This window comes from Odontesthes bonariensis, chromosome 15, assembly GCF_027942865.1.
Source record: "Odontesthes bonariensis isolate fOdoBon6 chromosome 15, fOdoBon6.hap1, whole genome shotgun sequence".
In the NCBI taxonomy this organism is placed as follows: domain Eukaryota; kingdom Metazoa; phylum Chordata; class Actinopteri; order Atheriniformes; family Atherinopsidae; genus Odontesthes; species Odontesthes bonariensis.
Genome location: NC_134520.1, coordinates 27,107,689 through 27,113,688, shown reverse-complemented (window position 1 = coordinate 27,113,688; position 6,000 = coordinate 27,107,689).

Below are 6,000 nucleotides of genomic sequence, written 5' to 3'. Positions count from 1 at the left end.
ATGTCGATGTAGAAAGCCACATTTCGGTAACACATAACTTTGCCTCAGTTACTAAGTTATTACTGCTATCGCTCTAATGTTAGGGTCTGTTGGAGCTATACTATTTTTCTTTTTGAGTAGGCTAATGGTAAATGTAATGGTTAATTTGTTTATTGTTTTCATTATCATTTTGCTCACAATAATTATTGATATTTTGCTAATATTATTGTCTAGTTATTTGTTTAGTTAATTGCTTTGCTTTCTAGGTTTAGTCTTTTTCTTTGATTTATTTACTGATATGATTTGAACACCTGGGGGCAGTAGTGGGCGTAGGCACACCTGTATATAGGTAGGAAGAAGGTGGTAATCTGTGTAGGCACCTGGGTGATGGGCATATGGTTTTTTATCAGTGCGAGAGAGACCATGTTGTTTGCTCAACTCGAATCTTCTGCCTGGAAATTGGACTATGTCTTGCCTGCGTACATTACCTGCCCATGGTGCCTGAAGTGTTTGTTTGATTTGTTTGACAAACGGCCACTACAACAAGTAAAAAACCCGCCAAAGTAATTGGATTAAGGAAAAAAGTCTTCCCAAGAAAAGTCTGCGCTATGGATTAAAGAAAACGCTTTCCTTGTATCTGGATCTTTCGGACATTATTGGAATAGCCTATCCGATGGAAAAACTGGAAGGATTCGCTCAGTCGCCATTCATGGATTGTTTGGTGGCGTGAGGGAGGAAGGCCTTGCCCAGAACAAAGAACTCATGGTATGTGCACTTCTGAACAGTTAAAAAGCCGTATAGGAAAACGGTGAAAATCATCTCATTGAAAAGTTCCTTGGACTTTTAAAACCGACTGCCTTGACTGCTGCGCGCTTTGTTTGATTTACGCGCCAGGCCACGCTCATTCATAAAAAAAATAAGCACGATAAAAAAAGGTCTGCATTTGCAACCTGTGTGGATGAAGAGGATTGCTTGTTTTTAAAAAGGGCATTGTTTAAGATAACATCCCACTTTCTGCTTTTATTCACTGGCGCATTCTGAACTTTATTCAAAACACAAGTTTGTAACAAAATGACTGATACGGAAGCGAAATCCGAAGTGGAAAGGCCTGCATCAAAACGGTCAATTAAATGAACACCTAAAGGAATGTGCTTTTACATAAAGACTTGCCAGGAAAACCGCTCTGCAAAAATGAAACAAGCTAAAAAGTGTATGGATAAAATCCGCGGCCTAATGGAATCAGATGGAAATTCCGATGCTGTGAACGCGCAGCTTGCCTTGTTCATTCAGTACTACGAGGAGGCGCTCAGCATACTACATGATAGTGTTGTGACGTTCGCGAACGAGCCGGTTCTTTTGAACGGCTCTTTGATATGAACGAAGGGAGCCGAGTCGCGGCGGCGCGGGAGCCGTTCTATTTCTCGTTCTTTTTTTTTTTTTGTCATGCGTGTTTCACGCAGCTCCCAGGGGACATCTAGTTGCGGATTCCCCCCACACAGGACAACTACGACTAGGGGGGGTAGGGCGCAGGCAGCTTGCACGTGCCCTTCACATGAGCAGTGAGTGTCTGAGTGAGCACTGACACTTCTGTATGGGGGGGAGGCCTTCGTGGTGCGAAAATAAGCGCCTAAGCGGCGCCACGCCGACACGTGCACACATAGAACGTGAGGGGAAAGTAAAATAGGAATCTAGTCAGACAGTCAGTCACTCATTGCTCGCAGAAAGGGACAGAAAGGGAAGCAGCCAAATTTGTTTCGAAATGAGCCAGAGAAAGAAGAGCAATATTTGGACCCACTTTTCAGCTGAGGGGGATACCAAAGCTAAATGTAACTTATGCAAAAAAAAAACACATCATTCAGGTCAGGATCGACAAATAATTTACATAGGCATTTACGGACGCAGCACCCATCCGTGCAACTGAGCGACGTAAGGACACAAGTGGACAGTGATGATGAATCCTCTGCGTCAACTTCAGCTGCCTCGGAGACAAGTGCCACATCTGCGCCTGGCCAGGCATCATCACCACCACCTCCTCCATCTCCATCGTCACAAGCTCCAGCTCCAAAGAGGAAGCAGACATCCTTGTCGCAATATCTACCCCCTGTTTTGACCCCCCTGAGACAGGAGAGGATCGACGAAGAGCTGGCGAAGATGGTGGCTACTGAATTCCAGCCATTTTCAAAAGTGGAGGACCAAGGCTTTAACCCTCTGGGGTCTAAGGCCTTTTCAGAGACTTTGAGGCAGTTGTCACCACCTTGACATTTTCAAGTATTTCAACTAACTGTAAACATCTATGCAAAAGTGACACATATGGTTGTATTCGGAAAAGCATAACAAAAAACAATATGAGAGTGAAGTGAATGTAATACAAACAAGTTTTATTTAAATTGAGGGGAAACACAACTGTACAAAAAAACAAGTTTTAGAGGTCTTCAAACAGTGCAAGAAAACACACTATAAATATATCTAGCCAAGACTTTTGAAGGTTGAACCTTGTAAACAAAAGTGTTGGCTGCATAAAAGTAAAAAGTGCAGTCAGAAATGTTTTTTTGTTTTCGCACAAACTGTAAAAAAGTAATTGTAACTCCAGTCAGTGTCTCTGTTAGTTGCATACTAATTAGATGGGTGTGTAACACCCCTGATTTCCCCCACCCCCCTGTCACTCTCCATGTGATAATTGTCTGTCACTGGCAGGACATTGCTGCCTTCCCCCACATGCTGGCTGAATGGGGCGTGTTCTCACCTGTGAATAGCCACTCAATCACCTGGTACTTTACATGTGAATAGCGATAGGTGTGACCTCGGAAGCTGCTGCAGTCTGAGGCTATGTACACACGTAGCCGGGTATTTTTAAAACCGAATGTTTCCCCCCCTCCGTTTATAAAATAATTTGTATCCACATTACCTCGTTTTCGAAAAAAACTCCTTCCACACATAACCGAACATCTGCGTTTTCACCTGTCTTGACAACCCAAATGCTTTTGCTGTTTTGCGCAATCTGCCCTCGTCAGCTAAATAATAAAGTGTGCACGCAACTTTTTTGAGCACACTGACAGGTGATCGCATGACAGTGGACTGCCCCTCGATATGAGGACGTAATAATTCCGACAGCGAGAGGACTGAGGACCGAGACATGAGAAATTGTCACGTCATTCCTCTGGGAGTACGACTTGGGCGTGTAAAATCAAGGCAGTAAACAATAACCACCATAGTTCTCAAGGCATCCATGCTTCTTCAGTAAACAAAGGTCGCACTTTAGACTTTAAAGCAGATTTGTTGTTGTTTTGCCGCATATTGTGACGTTCGAAAACGCAAAACTCCGGTTATCTCTGTCTACACGCAACTGCAACGGAGTTTTCAAAAATCTTCACTTTGCCCGGAGATTTTAAAAACATTCGTTTACGATGCGTTTTTATGCGTTTTCATGTGGATGACAGGTCCAAACGTAGAAAAATATATTCGTTTTAGCAGATACCCGGCTACGTGTGGATGGGGCCTGAGACTACAGAAAATCCAAAGATTTCTGTTCACTCTCTTTAAAAAGGGCCAGCTATATAATTTATTTTAAAATATATATATTTGAAAACTAGAAGTTTCAAGGTTTTTAATGGTGTCACTTATATGTTTCAATGACAAAAACTCACAGAATTACAGATGTGTTTTTGGAGATGTGTCAAAAATGCCCACCGGTGGGCTTTAGACCCCAAAGTGTTAAATCCTACTCAAAGGTTCTTAACCCTGCCTACAGTCTTCCGAGTCGGAGGTCCTTAACCCAGAGATGCCAAACTATGTACCAGAGGGAAGCCGCAGCACTGAAAGGGCGAGTGGCAAAAGCGCCGGCTGTCTTTCTAACCACCGACTGTCGGACCTCGCGGACGACGACCGCCTATATGTCAGTGACCTGTTACTTCATCGAGAATTACACCCTATCCTCCTGCCTCCTGGACTGCTTCGAGTTCAGTGACCGGCCCACGGCAGACAACATCGCCAAAAAGCTCATGGATGTGGCAACAGAATGGGAGGTGGATGAAAAGGTGACATGCTGCCTGACCGACAATGCGGCCAACGTTACGAGGGCCATACAGATACCCGGATGGACGCACCTTCCGTGCCTGGCCCATACAATAAACCTTGTGGTTCGCGATGCTCTCAAGACCACTAATTCCATAACTGAGAAGGTGAAGGCCGCAGTCGAGTATTTCCACCGCAGCACAGTGGGTGCGCAAAAACTGAGGGAAACCCAATCCCAAATCAACCTCGAGGAACGGAGGCCAAAGCAGGATTGCGTCACCAGATGGAATTCGACATACTATATGCTGAAGAGCGTCCTGGAGAGTAAAGATGCCATCATCTCCACACTGGCCATCACCAGCGCACCCGTAGACCACCTGTCCCCAGAGGAATGGACTGCTGTGAAAGAGATGTGCGCAATATTGCAGCCCTTTGAAGAGGTGACCGTCGAGCTAAGTGCAGAAAGGTATGCATCTCACCAGTAGATTTCTGTAGGCTACTATGCATGTACTTGATAAAACCGTATATTATAAATATGACAGATATTTGTAACAATGTTAGTATAGGCTATCATTGTTTCAGCTTTAAAACTGTAACTTTAAAGTGATAGTAAACTGATTAAGATTTATTTATTCATTCATTCATGTATTCATTTATTTATTTTTCTCAGGTATTTGACTGCCTCTAAGGTCATAGTCCTGGCCAGGGGACTCCGAAGAGCCACATCTGATTTCCGACAAAGCACAACAACGAAAGCAGCACAAGATATGCTACAGTGTTTGTCCGACAGCATGTCAGCCCAATTTCACAGAATCGAAGCCCATTCCATACTATCTGATGCTGCTGCACTGGACCCACGATTCAAACGAATGGCCTTCCCAGATGGCAGAGTGGCAGATGAAGCCTTTCAGAGGGTGTCAACCGCAGCTGCAAGAGTCAGCAGACCAGCCACCAGCAGCAACCAGCTGAACCAGCTGAAGAAGGAGCGGAAGGAGCAGGAGGTGGTGCTGCATCAATTGTTTGGAGCTATTTCCAAGAAGAAGTAAGGATGGAAACAACTACTCTCTTTTTACCTCTAAATCTAGTCTCAGTCTAATAATATCATAAATGCATTTCGTTTGTACAGGTAGGCTACATACTGCCCACATTGCACATAGCCTATGCAAATCTACTGACACTTCTATTTAGTAATAAAAGTGCCTTTTATTGCTATGTGTGTAATGACAAAAGTTGGATCTAATGTAATATAATATGGTATCCATTGTCATGTCTTCCATCACCCCTATGAGCAGGTGGCTGGAACAGTAGGAGCCAGGAACCCCACTGCAGATGCCATAATGGAGGTGCGAGCCTACCTGGAGGAGCCTCTCCTACCAAGACACGAAGACCCCCTGAAGTGGTGGAAAAGCCGAGCCCCTGTATACCCAAGGCTAAGCAAGTTGATGGCCAAGAAGCTTTGTGTGGTGGCAACATCAGTTCCCTCTGAGAGAATATTCTCCAAGACTGGACAACTGATCTCTGAAAGAAGAAGTCGCCTCAAGCCTAAAAATGTCCAAGCACTCGTCTTTCTTAACGCAAATTTGCCAAGGGTCAAGCCAGAGAAGAAGACAACGTAAGAAAAGTTTTTCACTCTCTCCAGATCTGTGCAACTCTCTGCACCTTTTTTTATTGTATTCTGTAGTTTTATATATTGTTAGGCCTTCTGAAAAGGCCCAATATTTTACACAGTTTATGTTTCTATTGTGTGATACTGTGACATTTTTGCACTTACTGCTGCTGACTTAGTTTTTGTGTTTTTGTTCTTTGCATTCGCCACAGTTAAATATCTTCTATCAAAGTGTGCATTAAATCACATTGTATGTTCTATTTTTGCACTAAAAACTATTCTGAAGAAACATTCAGTGCAGCTGGCTTTGTTTATTTATGAGAGTTTAACTATTCCATGAAAAACAAGTTGGGGTAGCATTACACACTTAAACATCCGTGTACAAGGTAAATCCACAGCATTGA